This window comes from Microcaecilia unicolor, chromosome 10 (assembly GCF_901765095.1).
Source record: "Microcaecilia unicolor chromosome 10, aMicUni1.1, whole genome shotgun sequence".
NCBI lineage: Eukaryota > Metazoa > Chordata > Amphibia > Gymnophiona > Siphonopidae > Microcaecilia > Microcaecilia unicolor.
Window position 1 is genome coordinate 159,886,616 of NC_044040.1, and position 21,251 is coordinate 159,907,866.

At 44.2% G+C, this 21,251-nt stretch overlaps 1 protein-coding gene and 1 pseudogene across 1 annotated transcript in view; both read left to right on the plus strand.

The window, feature by feature from the left end:
• CLSTN2 (calsyntenin 2) overlaps positions 1–21,251 on the plus strand; it is a 1,123,462-nt gene that overhangs the window by 919,050 nt on the left and 183,161 nt on the right. The window lies entirely within an intron of this gene.
• Positions 6,329–21,157, plus strand: LOC115478652 (annotated as a pseudogene).

The following is a 21,251-nucleotide window of genomic DNA, read 5'->3' on the forward strand; positions in this document are numbered from 1 at the left end:
GTCACCACTGGGTTAGCACGGGAGCCTTACCACCACCTCAATGGGTGTCAGTAAGGGCTCCCCCGGAAATGGCCGTGTGACAAGTGGTTTACTTACCGCAATGGCCATTTCTGTTCCAGAATAAAACACAGCCTTTTACCTGCTGTGGTGAAAAACACACACTGATGCTAGCTCAGGCCCCCATTTACCAAAGCTTAGTAAAAGGACTCCTGTGTTTTTGCCTGCTCCATATACCTGGAATTCAATACCAAAGCACGGACATGGCCTGGCATTAATTTGTGGATATAAACGCTGGTGGCGGTAAGCAAAACACCGATTGCCTCTGGCTGAATATCGGGCCCAATGTCACTAAGTGAGTTTGGGATAAGATCTACCATTGAGAAAGGAATCTGGTTACGCAAGGCAAAAGAGCTTCTGGAATAAGTGGCTAAGAAAGGATATGAATGGAAGGTTAAGATTTAACTTTCATGGGTAGCATTTTTGAAAAAATATCAGCCACAACGTTTAAAAAAAATACAGCACCATTACAATTTTAAACAGCAGTGCTGAATATATGTAGAAGCCACTGTCCACTGTTGGCTTCAAGGATAGTGGTGATAACCAGCTGCTATCCATATAGCTATTAAGTTTAATTAATCTGCATATCTATACAGATAACAGCTGAATATCAATGACTTTCAATAGAATTAGGTGGAACACCCATGTTTAATTCTTGTTCCTCCCTTCTGGGAGGCGTAGCCTGTTGGTAAGTGCAGCAAGCTTTGATCCTAGCACCCTAGGTTCAATTCCCACCGCAGCTCCTTGTGACCTTGGGGGAAGTCACTTAATCCTCCATTGGCTCAGGTATAAAAAGTTAGATTGTGAGCCCTCTAGGGACAGAGAAATTACCTGCTCATAATGTGTGATTGTTCTCCACCTTGAACATGATATTTAAGCAGATTATAAATGCCAGAATGGTCTATAAGAATATTCAGTAGCACTATGGGCATATTTCTATAATTTGGCATCTCCACGTAGGAGCCGTGTTGAAAACCGATTCTGTAAGAGCATCCCAACCCCTGCCAGCCGAGGTCCTTCCATTGCAAAGCTGGCGGGGGACCCCAACTCCCGCCAGCCGAGGTCCTTCCATTGCAAAGCTGGCGGGGGACCCCAACCCCAGCCAGCCAAGGTCCTCTCTTCCATTGCAGCAAAGCTTCCTTCAGTTTCAAATTCTGATTCTGAGTGCAGGACGTCAGACTCAGAACAGGAAGCTTTGCTGCAACGGAAGAGAGGACCTCGGCTGGTGGGGGTTGGGGTCCCCCATCAGCTTTGCAACGGAAGGGCCTCGGCTGGTGGGGGTTGGGGTCCCCCGCCGGCAAAGGTAGGCGATGGCGGGAGGGGAGGTGGAGAGGGTCGTCGGCAGGGGGTCGAGGGCCAAATCTACGAAGGCCCAGTGCCCCATGGCCCCACGCAGATACGCCCCTGTCTTACAGTAGTCTGTAAGTGTTGCATGTAAGTGGGAACCTGACCATATATACACCCTCTTGCATGTATGCACTATGCCACTAAAAATATATCAAAATCTACACTTTCCTTGCATTAGAATGATACAAAAAATCAGTGTATTGTGCTGGATTTCTAATAAGGAGGAAAAAGAGCCTCACAGAGCTCCTGGACAATATGTCTGTCTACTGGAGCTAAAACGGATCTTAAATTGATCCTCTGTTCATCATTGGCTCTGAAAAAACCCCCCCCCAAAAAAAGTTTTCTACAGCGGCTTTCATACGAGCGCTATCTAAGCCCTGAAGCAGTTTTTTTACGAAACGCTGGCCACGTTGGCTTGGAGCGCCATAGGAAGAAAGATTGAAGTCTTCTCACGCTATAGATAAGTGTTTATTTTACACTTTGTTCTAATATTCTGTGAAGCAACAATTAGTCCTAATATTTTGTGAAGCAACAATAGAAAGGAACTATTATCTTTGTCACTGTTGATTAAAACATTAGAAAACTCATCCAAGATGGCGGCAAGCTGCTAGGTCGCGTTGACTCAAGCTCCTAACATGCCGAAACGGAGAGGACGAATAGCGGGTAGGGCTTCCCCGTTACCACCCTCCTTACCTGGTCCGTTGGATCGCTACTTGAGACCGCAAGGAGCCCATATTGGAAGCGGGTTGCAACCAGGTGTAAGCGCCGGCGAAACGGAGACTTTGGCGCTCTCTGGACTTGAAGTTACTCTTAGCCCCGCTGAACGCACTCCCCCTCCCCAGCCGATTGGCGCCAGTTCCTTCTTCCTGGATTCGACAGGGTCTACTCCCATTGAGGTTAGGGGCCCAGAAGAAACACGCCGAATCGAAGCCTCTTTTGCTACCGAGGAGGGATTGGAGATCAGTTTGCCCGTGGAATCGCTGCAAACTGAGGGGAGAGAAGCTGAGGGGCGAAGTGAGGACGCTGATCTGCCTGTGAGGTTTGAATTACCAGTAGAATTTATGACTAAACCTAAAGATGTTACACTTGAGGCTTTGTGGGACTTGGTTTCCAATCTGGGTCAAGTTTTTCTTAAGCAGATAAATGACCTTCAACCTAAAGTGAAATCTTTGGAAAGTAACTTAGGTGTACAAGATCAACAGATTAAAGACTTAAATGGTAAAATAGTTAACCTGGATCAGAGACTTCTGAAGATTGAAACCCTACAACCTATTATGGTGAAAGACTTGACTAGTCTTAGAGACAAAATGGAAACTTTTGAAAATTACACTAAAAATCATAATCTTAGATTTACTAATTTTCCTCGACTTCAGAATGTAACTCCAATAGATATGTTGAAACGCTATATGCGTGAAAATTTATTAATTCCGGAACAGAATCTGCCTCCAATGTCTATGGTTTACTATATTCCTGGGAAAGGAACCTCCGTACCTGAAGCCCCGATTGATATTTCCTTGTTACTTGAAACTTCTGATACTGAACTGGCGACTGCGGCTACGTTAGTCGCCACAGTGGTATTATTACCAGATAAGAATTTGCTCTTTCGTTTGTTTTTCCGTAATAAAGATAAACCCTTTTTGGGTTTAAAAGTTTTACTTTTTCCTGATGTCTCTAAGGAGACTCGCCGACGAAGGAAACAATTCTTACTTTTTAGGCCTGAGGTGTTGCACTTGGGGGGTACTTTCTTTTTAAGGTACCCCTGCAAGTGCATAATAAGGTTTAAAGAAAGAAAATATGTATTTACACAGCCGTCGCATGTGTCTTCGCTCATAACCTCAGTGAAAATGGAAAAGCGTTAATTATATTTGTGCTCTTCTTAGCAGCTTTTGTATAATCTTTATTAATTCCTTATACTTTGTCTCCGTAATTTTCCTGGAATCTTGGATCACATTTATGGACTTGAGTATAAATTTTCCTAAGTGAAGGTTTATTTTCACGTTTCTTTTTTCCTTTTTTTATTATTATTATTTTACAATATTGTAAATTACTGTATACTATACCTGAACAAGAAATGTCTTGTAATATAATGGAAAAAGTTAATAAATAAAAAAAAAAAAAAAAACATTAGAAAACTTTTTTCGGGGGGTTTTTTCAGAGCCAATGATGAACAGAGGATCAATTTAAGATCCGTTTTAGCTCCAGTAGACAGACATATTGTCCAGGAGCTCTGTGAGGCTCTTTTTCCTCCTTATTAGAAATCCAGCACAATACACTGATTTTTTGTATCATTCTAATGCAAGGAAAGTGTAGATTTTGATATATTTTTTGTGATAAACTTTCCCTACCTTGTATACGTTGTTTAGTGCACTATGCCACTTACACATGTCCTTACAGAATAGCACTTAGATGCCCTCTTAGCAGTTAGGGATGAAAGTATGCACTTAGGGGGAAATTCTGTATATGGTGCCTTAAAAATCGGTTCCGTAAAACCACACAGCATGATTCTACAACCTGCACCTGAAGTTAGAATTTCTAGAATATGCTCACGTGCCGTTCTTACAACTAAAATTTAGGTGGACCCATTTAGAACATATAAAATCAGGCCTAAATACTTGTACCTAAGTTAGGGGCACATCGGGTGTATTCTATAATAGTGCGCATAGTTTTTTGAAATGCTCACAACCTGCCCATTCCATGCCCATGACCATTCCCCCTTTTGGACAGTGCGCATTAGAATTTACATGCACTGCGTTATAAAATGCGCCTAGAAAGTTGTGTGTGTAAATTGTAATTAAAGACAATTAGTGCTGCTAATTGATTGTTAAATACTTAAGGTGCCATATTATAGAATTTGGAGGTTAGCCCACAAAAGTGCTAGGATTTTGTAGATTTATATGCACAAGGCACAAGTAAATGTGGACATCTAGTTATAAAATTGCCCTTTATGGGATTAATTATCAAAAAGTGTCAAGGTTATGTGCAAGGATGATGCATGCTAAGTACAAATTCTATAATGGCATTTGTGTGCACAATTGTCTATATAGAATGCTAGCATAAGTCCACAGTTGTGCGCAGTGATGTAGCTAGGACTGAATGTGCCCTGGGCGGAAAAATTGAGATGGATCAACTGTAACACTATTACTCAGATGGCAGTGGAGAGAGGGAGAATGCACATTTCCCATAGCTGATATATTACAATTAATAAATCCAGAAAAAATACTTCTACATTTGTTGTCTGAGCATTGTTTTGGTCTTAGTATCTCTCCTGTTTTTATCTGTTTTTCTTAACTCTCTCCTGTCCTTTTTACATTTCTTCTCTGTGTCCAGCATTCATCTTGCCCCTTCTGTGTCCCTGTCACTATTCTCTCCTCATGTTCAGTATCTTTTCTGTGTGTCCTATCCAGCATACCCCTGTACCCTCCCCTTGTGTCCAGTATTGCCCCTCTGTCTCTGTCCCTGTGTTGCCTCGAGGGCCAGCATGTTTTCTGTGCCCCTCATGTCCAGTTCCTCTCTACTCTTTCCTCCCCCCCCCCCCCGTGTTGGTCCAGCCTATGTCTCCCTCTCTCCTCTGGCCCAGTCTCTTTCTCAGCTCCTCCCCCCTTTGCTCCAAGTCTCTCTCTCTCCCCCCCCCCCCCCCCCCTCTGCTCCACCATCTCTTTCCCCTCCCCTTTGCTTTAGGTCTTTCACTTTTCCCTCTGCTTCTCCAAGTCTAACATCTATTCCCCCACCAGCCACTTCGGCATCTCTCGATACCCCGAACTCCCACACCCACACCCACACCATTAGTGCATGATAAGCTTTAGTAAAAGGACCCCCTAAGTCTGAATAAAAAGAAAAAACATCAGGGGCCCCTTTTACCATGCTGCAGCAATAGGGGGTCTGCACTGGAATCAGCACGTGTTTTTCACATGCGCCAAGGCCCCCTTTTACTGCAGCAGGTAATAAGGAAGTCTCGGTTTCCTGCAGGAAATAGCTGTGCGGCAAGTAAAGCACTTGCCGCAAGGCCATTTCGGAGGGGAGTCCTTACCGCCACCCACTGAGATGGCAGTAGGGGCTCCCGCATTAACCCAGCGGTAACCAGATATGATGGCGCGCTAGGAGTGTGAAGTACCACCAGGCTACTGCGGTAGCCAGTGGTACTTCCTGTCTAGCGAGTGGTAAGCCTGCGTTGGGCTTACCGCCGCTTACTAAAAGGGGCCCTTGTTTTTTAATTTCTTCCTAAAAGGAGCCTAAACAATTGTTCTCAATCAAAATGGCATTTCTAATGCTCTTTTGTTCATTTCTACCTCAATAAAGAAGACTTAAGTAAAGAAAACATAAAAAAGAATAATATCTCTAATGATTACCTGTACTACAATAATGTTTAATCAAGCTTTGGACATGATCATGATCCCTTACAGGTTTGACTCTTATATTCAGTAATTCCATTCTTATTACTGCAAAATCCTTAAAACAAACAGAACATGATTTAGATTCTAAGCAAAGAAAGCACATCAATTTGCTAGAATCTTGAACAATGAATTATTTTATGCACTTCTCTAAATTAGATTACACTGAACGCTGCTTTTCTGCATGATTAATTATTTTTGTGGGGGGGTTTTGAAAGAGGAATCATCCCCCTATGCTTTGATTCTAAAATGCCTGATCTTTTATCCCTGTTGGTTGCATTGAATTAAATATTAGAGTTCTCTGTTTTAGAGTTGCATAAGTGTTATAATGTATGCAATGTTACAGCTAAAGGTGTATGCTAACAGAAAGGGTAGTTAATTAGTTATTGAATGAGTGCCTTTTTTTTAAATTGGATGCTAGCTTTATGTTTAATGGCCTAATAAATCAGATGAAGAATACATATCTGGTAAGTGACTCAATTTGTTGGGATATTTGTGCCAGTACTAGATTTTTTACTTCTTGTTTACTTCTATCTGGTGTGTGTGTGTGTGCGCCAGTGGCGTAGATACGTGGGGCCACAGGGGCCTGGGTCCCCTTAAATTTAGCCCTGGACCCCCCTGCTGATGACGCTCTCAACCCCCCACCTCCTGCCGCCAACCCTCCCCCCCCCCCCCCCCCCCCCCGCCGTGGGCTACCTTTGCAGGACGTCAGACTCACAGAAACAGAACGAAGCCTTGCGCCTGAAGAGAACCTCGGCTGGTGGGGATTGGGGTCTCCACCAGAAAAGGTAGGCGATGGGGGACGGGGTCAAGAGGGTCGTTGGTGGGGGGGGGGGTCAAAGTTGGTGGCAGCGGCGCCGGGGGGGGGGTCGGCAGCGCCGGGGGGGGGGCTAAAACGTGCCCCCTCACCTTGGGCTCTGGACCCTCCTCCCACCTTAGTCTGGCTACGCCTATGGTGTGTGTGTGTGTGGTGGTGGTGGTGGGGGGGGGGGGGGTTAAATATGTATCATCCTATACTTTTCTTCCAGAAACTAAGGGGTCCTTTTACTGAGCTGCAGTAGAAAGTGGCCTTAGTGTGCCCTTACACAGGAGTCGCGTTGGTGTATTTAGCGCGCCTCAGTCTTGTAGATGCTGATAATACTCCTATGGGCATCTACATGGTTTGTGCACGCTAAAAGTGCTAGAACACCTTAGTAAATGGGGCACTTAGAGAACAGTCTTTTCTCCGATAAATTAGCTACTAGTACTAATTATTTCTATAGCGCTACTAGACATACACAGCGCTGTACACATTATATGCATGTACTTTCTCTGTCCCTAGAGGGCTCACAATCTAAGTTTTTGTACCTGGGGCAATGGAGGGTTAAGTGATTGGTCTAATGTCAGAAGGAGCTGCAGTGAGACTTGAACCCAGGTTGCCAGGATCAAAGTCTGATATACTAAACATTAGGTCACTCCTCATCTCCATCCAGCTACTTCCTCATCTGTGATTCTGGTATGATAAATGTAGTGTAAATGTGATTTCTCACACTGAATGTATCCTGTCTTCACAGGCTTCAGCCACTTTTAGTCATTCACTTGAAATGTATGCAAGAGATTTGCAGATATTAACCCTTTCAAATCCTGACAAACTGGCATAGTTAGAATAACATAGACTAGATCAGGATTATGCAGCAGGATAATCTATCAATCCATGCTATGGCATTTAGTAAGAACAAACCGGAAATTAAAAAAAGAAAAAAAACTCAAACAATTCCTACAGTATGTTTATGTTTCTGTTTATTTGATGTTCTGCCTTTACAATAGATAAAGGGAAGTGGGAAGTGGACCAATGACTCCAGGGAGACGGGATACTGATGACTTTATTCACAGACTCGACACAGTACCGTGTTTCGGCCACAGGCCTGCCTCAGGAGTCTTAAATGATTCTGGTACTAGGAATCGATCTGGAGGTCAAATGGTTAAATGGTCTTTAGAAAGACCTTTGAGGATTATAACCCATTTTTGAAACGTCTGTTGGAAAAAAGGAACAGCGTGTGACTGCTGATCAATTGTAAACGAAGTGACCATTTAACCATTTTCATTTTGCCACACTTCCATTTTCGGCAAAAATTTTATGTTTAAATCATTTTTAATGATGGTAAGTTCACAATAAGTACAACTATAATGCTTGAATGAACAGAGCATGAAACCATCACACATTTTACATGTAACCCCAATACCACCCCCCATCCGTGCTAAGGCATACCTTTATGTGTGAATCATCTTTATTACTATCACAACAGGGTGCCTTCTTAACCGTCAGAGTGCTATACACATATCAGAAACTCTAAGCTGCTTCCCCCCTCCCTCTCCCTCAGCACCGACATCCCTATCAGACTTATAAGTGCACAGTCTAGTTGAGAATTCTGCTTCGAGCTGCAGGTTGTAGAGTATCCCAAAATCTCGTCCAGATCTGCTGCAATCGCAAGCCCTTGCTAGATGATAGGTCTTTAATCTCGCATCTCTCCAATTTTAGCAGTTCAATCATATGCGTCCGTCATGCTCCTATGGAGGGTGGCCTCTGTTCTCTCCAGTTGAGCAAAGTAACCTTTTTCCCCACCAAAATGGCCCTTCGCAAAAAAGATTTAAATCCAGGATGTGTGGGATTTTTGTATTGGTATATGTCAAATAGTATCAGTGGCTGTTTCTGTATGGTGGAGCCCCAATATCTTTGTATTTCTGCAATCAGCTGGGCCCAAAAGCGCGAGATTCGTGGACAGGACCAGAACATGTGTCCAAGTGTAGCATTGTCTTTCTTGCATCTGGGGCAGGTTCCAGTGCTACCAAACCCAGCCTTGTATGCCCTCTTCGGGGAGATGTACAGACAGAGAGCAAATTTATATTGTAGTTCCCAGTTCCGAACAAAAGCCAAGTTGCACAGAATAGAGATCAAGTAGCTTTGCAATATCTCCTCTGTCACCTCTGCTTCTAAGTCTGTGGACCAAATCTGCGCGCGTCCTCTGAAGTCTATGTCTTCTGTAGAGTCTTGTAAAAATCGGTGGTGGAATCTGAGAGGCACCATGTTCTGTGCTCCCAATGTCATAGCAGTATTTAAGGTATACTGTACATCTTCAGTAAGATTTTTCCAGCCCAAGGCTGATACATAATGCTGTAATTGCAGGTATGCGTAATGATCTGAGGGTGGGATGCAAAATTCCTGTTACAGCTCCAGAAAGGGGCGAATTTTCCCTTCCTCGGAGATTATTTGACACAAATAGTAAATCCCCAACCTCCGCCAACGGGCAAATGCTGCAGAAGACGTGCCAGCTGGAAAGTCTGGGTTGTTATGCACAGGCAAGTAAGGTGTAGCAGTCCATTCAAAGCAGTGTCTTTTACATAGCCATCTCCAGGCTGCTCTCACTGATGTTATTAGCGGGTTCTTCTTGATTCTTGGTTCAAGCCCTCTGCCAGGTGCGTGTAACGTCCAGCCTAAGTGAATCTCCAGGGAGCAGGCTGCCTCCAGCTGTGTAACTGAAAAGCACTGTTGCCTCGTTAACCAGTCTCGAATATGTCGCATCGAGCATGCCACTGTTAAATAGCGAATGTTCAACAGTCCCATCCCTCCATGTGTCTTTGGCTTCTGTAGTATGTCTAAGGTGAGTCTTGGCCTCTTCCCCCTCCACAGAAACCTCAGAGAGAGGAAAAGATTTTAGCTAGAATGACTCAGTCACAGATACAACGGCAGCATCTGGAACTGGTAAAGCCATCTGGGAACTATTATCATATTCTCCAAGCCAATGCATCCCGACAGAGGGAGGGGATAGGCATCCCATATCTGAAAAGTGCGCCTGGTCTCCTCTAGCAACGGCATCACGTTCTTTTCGTACAGCCTTCCCACCTCTTGTGGGATGTTTACCCCCAGATATTTAATCTGTTCGTCTGTGCATTGTAGGAGAAACTGCCCCTTCCAGTTCTGGCACACCCCCTCTCCCAGTGGCATGGCTACCAATTTAGACAGATTCAGCCTGAAGCCAGCAAGTCTGCCATAGTCTCGTATCACCTGGAGAAGGTTCTCAAGAGACGTTTGGGGTTCCCTTAGTATCATTAACAGGTCATCGGCATATGCCAATACCTTAATTTCTCCCCCTTGCACCTGAATTCCTCATATGTTTTCCTGTGTTATAATCACCTCCAGCAATGGTTCTAATATCAACAGAAACAGCAGTGGAGAGAGAGGACACCCCTGACGTGTGCCCCTCTGTATAACAAACCCCTCCGTGCTAGTCCCATTGACCAGGACCTTGGCCTGCGGTTCAAAATATAGAGCCTCTACTGCTTGCAAGTACCAACCATTTAGTCCAATCCAACGCAATGTTTCAAACAAGAAGGGCCACAGCACCCTATCGAATGCCCGTTCTGCATCTAGGCTCACTATCAAGCCCTGAGGCTCTACCCCCCCCCCCCCCCCCCCCCATCATTGTTAATATCAGTTTGCGGACATTGATTACGGAGTGAAGTCCCCAGACAAACCCCGCTTGATCCTCTTTTATCAGTTGTGGCAGTAGGGGAGACAATCTATCAGCCAAGATCCTGGACAAAAGTTTGACTTCCACGTTTTTCAACGAAATTGGTCTGTAAGCATTAGGTTGGAGTGGGTCTCTCCCTTTTTTAGGTATTAGGCTGATTAATGCCGTATTAGCATGTTTGGGAAAGTGTCCCTGTTCTACCACTGTGTTGAGATATTTTGTGAGCGGGCCGATTATTTGTAGCTTCAACATCTTATAAAATTCCCCGTAATATCTGTCTGGTCCCGGTGCTGCGGCATAGCGGTGTGAACTTTTTCCGCCTTTCCTGCAGGGAGGCAGAATAGTCCTGAAAAATGCGGATGAGATGTCCGTCGTACTTTGTTTCCTCCCGTTTCAAGTGGTATCCCCTTAATATCTCCACTTTGTGCAGGTAATTGTGCACTTTTAGGATCACCGCGCGCGGGCCTTGGTGGCCATCTTGAACTCGGCCCACGCAGTGCACTCGTTCCAAGCTCAGCGCCCCTGCATGATCTGACAGCGCAAACTCTCTTATCAGCCACGCTTCCACCACCATCGCCAGCACCGAGTTGCTCACCGATTCTGGAAATCCTACTATGCGCAGGTTACTGTGCCTCGAGCGGTTCTCCAGGTCATCTAGTTTTTGGGTAAGAGCATCTACCGTGGTTGTTAGCTGTTGCAGAGTTTGTTGGGCTGGGGTGTTCACATCTTCGAGCTCGGACACTCTGCGCTCTAACTCTCCTGTTCGCTAAGTGGTTTCTGTCAGCACAGATTCAAAATGTGCGATCTGCTCCGATATCTTCCCCAGTCGCAGTTCCAGCGCCTTCTCCATTGCCGCTGTTAGTTGTGAGAGTTGTTCATGACTAATTAAATATGAGTAAAAAAGTACATAAACTAATATAATAACAACTGATCATAAATGACCAAAAAAGGTGGAAACAGCTAAAACAATATTAATGACCCAAGATCAAAAGGCAAATCTTTACTTCCTCACAATGAGGATGTGAATTATTTTATCGTAAAAATCTTTTTTAACAGAAAAAGATAGAGATTGATATATTGACCAAGGATCTGAAAACAGCAATTTATTATAGTCAGTACTGAAGATATGTGGCCACCCAAAAATAAACACAACCTTCTGAGTGAATAATATCAAAATTAAAAATGGTATATGAAGTAATTCTTAAATCAATATAATTATTCAAAACAACTTTATATAACTTAGACATCACTGTGAGCAGATGTAAATTTTGATATCGATCTTGGGGCCTTAAACTTGCATTCCCCTTCTGAATTGGCAAATGCACATGTATATTTTAGCCCTGTCATAGGCCTGCCCAAAATATGCCAGAAAATGCCCACTTCCAGTATGCACTTTTTTGTGATTGGATAGCCCAGATTTCTAAAATTGTGATTTAGGGCCCTTTTTACTTAGCCACATTAAAATTAGTAGTTACAATGGCTTCATACAGGAATATAATGTGAGTAGCCAGAAATTTTGTGTGGTAACCACTGGGTATGGAACCAGCATTTTCTTATCCTTGTCCCCCATTAGTGCAAATTATCACATGGTCCCCAGCCACTATTAATACGAGAGCACTTAGCACCTCCAATTTAGGACATGGACCTGGGAAGGGTCATGGACCAGTCAGGAGCATATCAGGTAGTTGCACACGTGTTATAGAATACTAGCATTTATGCACCTAACTGCCATGTTGCAGTTAGCATGCAGCCATTTTTCAGAACATTAGCGTATGTGCATTTAGCGCCACTCATTTTGTAGGTAGTAAAGGCTCACATGCTATCTGTGCACTAACCAGTTAGCACATGACAATTTAGCTGCACTAACTGGTTAGCGCAGGAACACTCACACTCTGCACCCTGGCACCCCCTCGTAAAAAAAAACCCCATACTTTTTAGCACATGGTTAGAGCACGCATGTTTGGCAGTTACCCCCAGATTCTATATAGTGCGCTTAGATTTCGGCACCAAAATTGGCACAGATTCTATAACACCACACATAACTTAATTGGCTTAACAAGCTAATGAGCATGGATAACAAGCACTAATTGGCACTGATTAGAATTTAGGTACACAACTCGCTAAGCGTCTTCTGTAATGTTTGACAAACTTCTAATGTGCAGAGGCAAAAAGGGGAATGGCTATGGACGAGGAAATGAGCATTTCATGGGCATTCCAAAATTTAGGCGCCTAGTTATAGAATATGGCCCAGTGCGCCTAAATCTAAGCGCTGAGATTTACACCCGGTTTTTGTTGGCATAAATGGATGCTCGCAGATATCGGCGCTGAAACATCAACTAAACATATTCTATAATTGGTGCCTAAATCTAGGTGCCAATTCTAGAATACCCTTGGCACTGATTTCAGCCCCAATTTTTTAGGTGCCATATGTAGAATCTCCTCTTTAGCGCAGGATGCCTGAGCATGTTCCATGGTATGCCATTTTAAGATGCATTAGGTGCACATTAGTGTCTAATGCAGCTTATTACTACTAATAAGACTACTAATATTTCTTATCATTTCTGTAGTGCTACTAAACATACGCAGCGCTGTACACTTGAACGTGTAAGACAGTCCCTGCTCGACTGAGCTTACAATCTAATCAGGACAGACAAACAGCTCTGGACTGGTATGTCTGCCTTTATGCTATTTAGGGAGGTTGGTTTTATTCTTGTATGTATGGTTATAGATGGAATCTTTCCTATCATTTTATCAAGTTTTATCCTGGTTTTACTATATTGTAAACTGTTCTGATTTGCGCTGCAACAAGACATGGTATAGTAAAAGCTAATAAATGATAAGTGACAAATAAGGGATACAGGAATTAAGGTGGGAATGATAAAACAGACATGAGTACTAAACTTATTAATTAACAAAAACACAATACATAAATCAATGGCATTTTAATAAATGTCATCAATCAAAAGGTATTTTTTTGGTGGTGGGGGGGGGGGGGTTGATATTGCATTCACTCATCCAGCTTTTAAATAAGTGGAAGCTGTTTGACAGACAAAAGCTCGATATATCGCAGTCTGCCACCACAGCGTCAGAAAAATATTGATGTTGCGTGTATATACATATCTTAGAAGGATAAAGCTGCTGGCAGCAGGAACTTATTAACTGATTCATTCATTCAATTCCATGCTGTACTGAGAAGATGTTTTGGTACCAACTAGCTCCCTGTTCATGAACAGAGGAGCCAGTATGTTAATTCCATGAATCCATCCCTTTTCATAACATTTATTTATTTTAAACTTTTACATTTTTAAAGCAAAATTCAAGTACCACTTTCTTCTTGAACCTCACCCTAAAAAGGAAGAATGCACCCCTTACAGTAGGTAATAGAGAGGGTCTTTTACAAAGCAGCAGTAAGCCCAACATGAGCTTACCACATGCTGAAATGGAACTACCACCAGCCCAATTCTAAGGAAATACTTTTTCATGGAAAGGGTGGTGAATGCGTGGAATGGCCTCCCGGTGGAGGTTGTAGAGACGAGGACTGTATCAGAATTTAAGAAAGCATGGGATAGGCACGTGGGATCCCTTAGGAAAAGCAGGAGTTAGTGGTTACTGAGAAGGGGCAGACTGCATGGGCTATTTGGCCCTTATCTGCCATCATATTTCTATGTTTCTAAAATACCCATGACCCTCCCATTTCTGTGCCCCCTTTTTTTGGACTGCCACATGTATTTTAGATACAGATCCCACGCCTAACTTATGCGTGGGATCTGCAATTAAATCTAATTAGTGCCAATAATTGCTTGTTATCTCAGCTATTGGAGCTAATTGGCATGTTATCAATTAAATTGTGCACATTAATCGGGTATGTGCCTGAATTTGTTCGCACAATTTTTGGCAACCTTTACAGAATCTGGAGGATAGTGTATCCAGATTTTCAGGCCATGTTTGAGAGTCTCCTGAAGAAAGGATGGGAAGAAATGTTCTGTTGTAGATTGGGAACTAGTTAAAAGATAGAAAACAGAGAAAAGGGCCTCAGTGGAGAAAGGTGAACATGTGGAGTGCATGCTTTTGCTTTTCTGATATCACATTAAAATATGAGCACTCAGTCATCTCTGGGCCTCTTAGCATTGACTTTAGAGAGAACTAAAGGGTGTTTATGTGCATCACAGATTATTGCATGACACAAAAGAGTTCCTTTGTCTGAATTGTAACATCAGGATGAGAAAGCAAAAAGTTTTTTTGTTTGTTTTGTTTTACCTATCAACATTTGCAAGGCAATTTTGTAATAATGCACAGTTGTAAAACATCTATCTGAAAGAATTCTGAGTTTTAAGCACCCATGATTCCAGAAAACATGAAGAAAGTCATATGTACTGGCAATGCAACTACTGTGTCATTTTCTTTCCATTTGAACTGTTTTCACAAAGGACAATCATTGAGTAAATATTTCCAATAGCAACACCATTGTATGTGACAAGACAACAGGCCAGGATACATGTGTCCCCTTCTTCCTGTGTCCATTTGTAGTACCTGAATCTTCAGTGAGTTGAGAGTGGGCTGGGACTGTCCTGTGAGGAGAGAATAAAGAAGGGTGACTCGCCAAATCATCTTATTTCTCCCCTACCTCACAGTAGAGTAGCTATATGCAACTCCAGCATACCTGTTCTCCCCTGCTGACAAGGGCTTTAGCATTTTTGTTTATCTCTTGTAAAATGTACATCTAGCTCACCTGCTTTCCTGTAGCAAATTTGTGATATTCAGCCCATGGCAGTCAGAAAATGTAAAGGTATTGACTTCTACTTCTACAGGCTCAGTTTGACCTGGGTATTCAATGCCAAACCTAATCTGGGTACTAGCATTATATAGCCAGGGCACAGGGAACCACTGGAAGCTATCCAGGTATCTGCCGATATTCAGACTAGTACCTGGATAACTGGCTGGATAAAGTTAGGACTGAAAATTGCTACTACCTAGGTAGAAAAAAATGCAATAAGAGTGCTCTGCTGTTAACAGATTGCTCTGTCCAGACATTCAAAATAGATTCATTGATATGCATCTGCAAATAGGTGACAGGGCCGCTGAGAGAATGAACCGAGTCCGGGACAAAGCTGCTGCCACCAGGCCCGTGTCAGGGCCGCTGCTACCCTCCCCAAAATTGTCATCCGCTGCCGCCCCCCATGATCGCTGCCACTACCACAACAGGATTGAAATACCTTGGCTGGCAGGGATCCCGAAATGCCACCAGCAGAAGATGTCTTCAATCAGTGCTGACTGCCTGCCCCTGCGGTTGCTTTTCCTCTCAGGGCATGCTTGGTTTGAAAACTGAGCACATGCACCTGAGAGGAAAAGCAGCTGCTCAGCAATGGGCAGAAGAGCAACGCTGGAGGAAGCTCTGGGTCCTCCCCAGCTTCCAAGGGGAACCCAGCACTGGAGTTTTCTCTCTCCTGCTCCAGTCAGGATGCGATCACTCAGGTCCTATCAAGAGCATGAGAGAGAGAGACCCTGGCACCTGCCCCCCCCCTTGGAGGGCCGGGGAATTTTGCACCCCCCCCCCCCCCCCCCCGTCTCAGCGGCCCTGATAGGTGAGTTTTAAGTTTGGCTTTGAAAGTTGATAAAACAGCTTGAAGTCTCAATGATCAAGGGAGGGCATTCCAATGATGAGGTCCCTGTCTTCACTGTTAATTTCAAGTCTGCTTATTCACCTTCTCATCTCATCACCGTTGGAGTTCTGCAGGGTTCTATTCTATCATCTATCCTACTCAATATCTATCTTAGAACCTTGACTACCCTCATCCAATCTCACAATGCCAAAACCTTCCTATACATTGACTATATTCTGCTAATTTGTCAGTGCTCACTGATTCATATTGACCTTGATGCTGTCTTGATGCTTGCCTCCTGGTTGAACGAGCACAGACTTGTCCTTAACCCCAACAAAACAGTAGCCTGTTGGGTGACCGGTCTTCTGCATCAACCATCTTTAATCCCGGTTCTTTTTAGTCTCCCAATTACTATGGTTATCTCCTTCTGTTATCTAAGAGTCATCCTAGACTCTAAGCTGTCTTTTCAATTTCAGATTTCCCATGTGATTAAGCTTGGCTTTTTTTGTCATAGGCTGCATCACGTACAGAGGTTTCTTGACTTTGAATTGTCCCATATTCTTTTCCACGCCTTTCTGATATCTTGACTGGATTATTGTAATATTGTAATTCCGTTTTTTTCTGGATGTGTTCATGAATTAGTACATGATAAATTGGGATGATAAGTTGGTTCTTCTGGCAGATCTCAACGTTCTTTCTGTTTGGGCAGTATGGAATAAGAAGCCAGGAGAGGTATTGCTCAAGGTGAGCTACTACTACTACTATTTAGCATTTCTATAGAGCTACAAGGTGTACGCAGCGCTGCACAAACATAGAAGAAAGACAGTCCCTGCTCAAAGAGCTTACAATCTAATAGACAAAAAATAAAGTAATCAAATCAATTAATTTGTACAGGAAGGAGGAGAGGAGGGTAGGTGGAGGCAAGTGGTTACAAGTCAAAAGCAATGTTAAACAGGTGGGCTTTCAGTCTAGATTTAAATGTGGCCAAGGATGGGGCAAGACGTAGGGGCTCAGGAAGTTTATTCCAGGCGTAGGGTGCAGCAAGACAGAAGGAGCGAAGTCTGGAGTTGGCAGTAGTGGAGAAGGGAACAGATAAGAAGGATTTATCCATGGGGTGTAGGGAAGGACGAGTGTGGAGAGATACTGGGGAGCAGCAGAGTGAGTATATTTATAGGTTAGTAGAAGAAGTTTGAACAGGATGCGAAAACGGATAGGGAGCCAGTGAAGGGTCTTGAGGAGAGGGGTAGTATGAGTAAAGCGACCCTGGCGGAAGATGAGACGGGCAGCAGAGTTTTGAACCGACTGGAGAGGGGAGAGGTGACTAAGTGGGAGGCCAGCAAGAAGCAGATTGCTGTAGTCTAAACAAGAGGTAACAAGGGTGTGGATGAGGGTTTTGGTAGAGTGCTCGGAAAGAAAGGGGCGGATTTTACGGATGTTGTAAAGAAAGAAAGGACAGGTCTTGGTGATCTGCTGGATATGAGCAGAGAAGGGAAAGGGAAATGGGACTTGATATACCACCTTTCTGAGGTTTTTTTGCAACTACATTCAAAGCGGTTTACATATATTCAGGTACTTATTTTGTACCAGAGGCAATGGAGGGTTAAGTGACTTGCCCAGAGTCACAGGGAGCTGCAGTGGGAATCGAACTCAGTTCCCCAGGATCAAAGTCCACTGCACTAACCACTAGGCCACTCCTCCTCCCCAAGGTTTTGAGCTGAGGAGACAGGGAGAATGAGAGAGCCATCAACAGAAATAGAAAACGGGGGGAGCGGGGAGGTGGGTTTGGGGGAGAAAATGAGAAGCTCGGTTTTGGTCATATTTAATTTCAGGTGGCGTTGAGACATCCAGACAGCAATGTCAGACAAGCACGCTGAAACTTTGGTTTGGATGCAAGGTGAGATATCAGGGGTAGAAAGGTAGATTTGGGAGTCATCAGCATAGAGATGGTAGGAAAAGCCATGGGATGAGATTAATGAACCAAGGGAAGAAGTGTAGATAGAAAAGAGGAGGGGACCAAGAACAGAACCCTGAGGTGCGCCGACAGGCAGAGGGATAGAAGTAGAAGAGGATCCACCAGAGTGAACACTAAAGGTGCGGAGGGAGAGGTAGGAAGAGAACCAGAAAAGGACAGAGCCCTGGAATCCAAGTGAGGACAGGGTATCGAGAAGTATGCTGTGATCGACAGTGTCAAAAGCAGCGGAAAGATCAAGAAGAATGAGGATGGAATATTGACCTCTGGATTTAGCCAGTAATAGGTCATTGGAGACTTTAGTAAGTGCAGTTTCGGTTGAGTGGAGAGGGCAAAAACCAGATTGTAGTGGGTCAAGAATAGCATGTGAGGAGAGAAAATCAAGGCAGCGGTGGTGAACAGCACGCTCAAGTAATTTGGAGAGAAAAGGAAGGAGGGAGATGGGTCGGTAATTAGAGGGACAAGTAGGGTTGAGTGAAGGCTTCTTAAGGAGAGGTGTGACCACAGCATGTTTAAAGGCAGCAGGGGCAGTCGCAGTGGAAAGTGAGAGGTTGAGAATGTGATAGATAAAAGGAATAAGAGCAGGAGAGATGGCATTAAGAAGGTGGGTGGGAATGGGATCAGAGGAACAGGTGGTACATTTTGAGGAAGAAAGGAGAAGTGTAGTTTCCTCAATAGTAACTTCAGGAAAGGAGGAAAGGGAATGAGGGAAAGGAGAGAGAGGGGAACTGACTAGTGGAGGGAGAGGTGATGAGGTAGAGAAAGCAAGGTTTATCTTTTGAACCTTGTTGTGAAAGAATTCAGCAAGGGTCTGAGGAGATAATGAAGGGGGAGTTGGGGGAGGGGGCACCTTGAGGAGAGAGTTCAATGTGGTGAAGAGAAGTCGAGGATTAGAGCCAAGAGAGTTGGTCAGTTGGATATAATAATCCTGTTTGGCACGTAAAAGAGCAGATTGGAAGGAGGTCAGCATGAACTTAAAGTGTAAGAAATCAGCAAGGGCCCGAGATCTCCGCCAGAGGCGTTCGGCGGAGCGGGTACAGGAACGTAGGTAGCGGATATTAGAAGTCAGCCTAGGTTGGGGTTTTGTACACCTTACAGGGCGGGTCATCAAAGGTGCAAGAGTGTCTAAGGCAGAGGATAGAGTATTGTTGTAAGAAGAAACAGCCTCGTTGACAGACGTGGATGGTGCCACAGTAGAGAGGAGGTTTGAAACATGGGAGGATAGAGATGAAGGGTCAATATCGTGAAGATTCCTAGATAAATTAGATAAGATAGGACGGGACTGGGAGGGAGGAGATTTAAGTGTGAAAGTTATAAGATGGTGATCAGAGGAGGGAAGATCAGAGGCAAGGAAACTAGAGGGTGAACAGTTGGAGGAGAAGATGAGATCAAGACAGTGACCATTTTGATGAGTGGGGGAGGTGGAGCATAGTTGGAGATTAAAGGAGGACGTTAAAGCGAGTAACTTGGAAATATAAGAGTTGGAAGGATCATTAGCAGGAATATTAAAGTCACCAAGGATGAGAGAGGGGGAGGAAGGATCATGGAAGAAGGCAAGCCAGGCGTCAAAGTCACTGAGAAAGGATGAAAGGGACTTATCAGGGGGACGATAAATGACCGCTATTCGAAGAGGCAGAGGAGAGAAAAGGCGGATAGAGTGGGCTTCAAAGGAGGAAAAACAGTGAGATTGAGGTGGAAGAAGGGGTTGAAATCTGGAGGAGGGAGAGAGAAGTAGTCCAACACCGCCTCCACGGCCAGCAGGGCGAGGAGTATGTGAAAATAGATAACCGCCATGGCACAGGGCTGCGACTGAAGCAGAGTCATCAGGGCAGAGCCAGGTTTCTGTTATGGCGAGCAGATGGAGGTGACGCGAGATAAAGAGGTCCTGGATATAGGCGAGTTTGTTACAGATAGAGCGGGCATTCCATAGGGCGCAAGAGAAGGGCAGAGAAGAGGAGGGGAGTAGAGAAATAGAGATGAGGTTAGAGAGGTCGCGGTGAGATCTGTAGAGTTGGGATAATAGTTGGTGAGGGGGGCCAGGATTGGGATTGATGTCACCGGCTGAGAGTAAGAGAAGGAGCAAAAGAGAGCGGAGGAGAGTAGGAGAGGTGTGGCCACGAAGGCGAGAGGTATTTAGGTGGAATGGGGAAAGCAAAATGGACGGAAGAAAGAGGCGGAGATTAAAAGCCGAGAGGGAGGAAGAGGGTAGGGGAGAAGGTGAGGTGATGAAGTCGATGGATGGGCAGTGAGTTCCTGTAGGGGAGAGAGGTAGGGGGTGAGGGAAAAGATTAGGAAGGGACAGGGCTAGGAAGAGAATGTGAATAGGGGCCATAAATGACTGAGGTACTTTAGCAACTGGGAAGAAGATTAGATGTAAAGAGAAAAATGCGCCGTTAGGCGCGTGGCACCTAGAGCAGAGGCCCTGAGTGGATCGGAGTGGACCTGGGTGTCACCCCTGAGAAGGCTGTAAGGATATGCAGATGAGCTGCAAGTCCTCCACAGCACCTGAAAGGCAGCCGGTGGTAGAGCTGGGCACCTCTCAGCTGAGGAAAGGCTTACCAGGGGTTAGGCCGAAGCCAGCATTCCTCCGCTGAGGGTTGCCTGAGCTACATTCAAGTATGCTAACTACCTTGACCACACCTAGCAGCAAATTGCACTGCTTAATTTTTATGTTGATTGACAAAAATACTTTCTTTATTTTATGTGGGCCCTCATCTTAGAACTGCTTGAAGAGAGAAATTACTATTCCTTATTTATCCATTTCACCCCAGTCTGATTTAATAAATCCTACCTTTCTCAATAAATATTAAACTCTGGTTCTTCCTGATTGTAATCTTGGGATGTTAACCACGATTTCTATAATAAATACAGGGCCCTTTTACTAAAGGGCACTAAGCCCTAAATGCGGGGTTAGCACACAAGAACAAACTACTGCAAAACACGGTAAAGCTTTTTGTGTGAAGGCAAGATGTCGGCACAGGAGCTCGGGAAGAAATGGGATCAGTGTATGGCTGACGTGGTCATGAAATTAGGTGCTGGGTTTGGCTTACAAATAGTTTTTTTCAGTCCTGTTCTTCAAAAGGAAGACATGGCCCGTCACATTTGGCTCTGGACTGGGTATTGGCATGGCATTATGCAATTGTCAGAATGATTTCAGTGAACATTACCTTCTCCAAGGAAAATTTGTGAAAGACTGATCCTGCAGCGAGATGTCACCTGTGGAGAAGAGGAATTTGGATTATTATATTTATTTCTTTAGAATAGTGAGTTCCCTAAGGAGTAAGCTCTCATTCCTCTGAATTGATAATATTTTTGGAAATTCTTCATACTTTACAATGTTGGCCAAGATTAGAAGGAGCCTTGTATTTCATTTTTGGCAAGA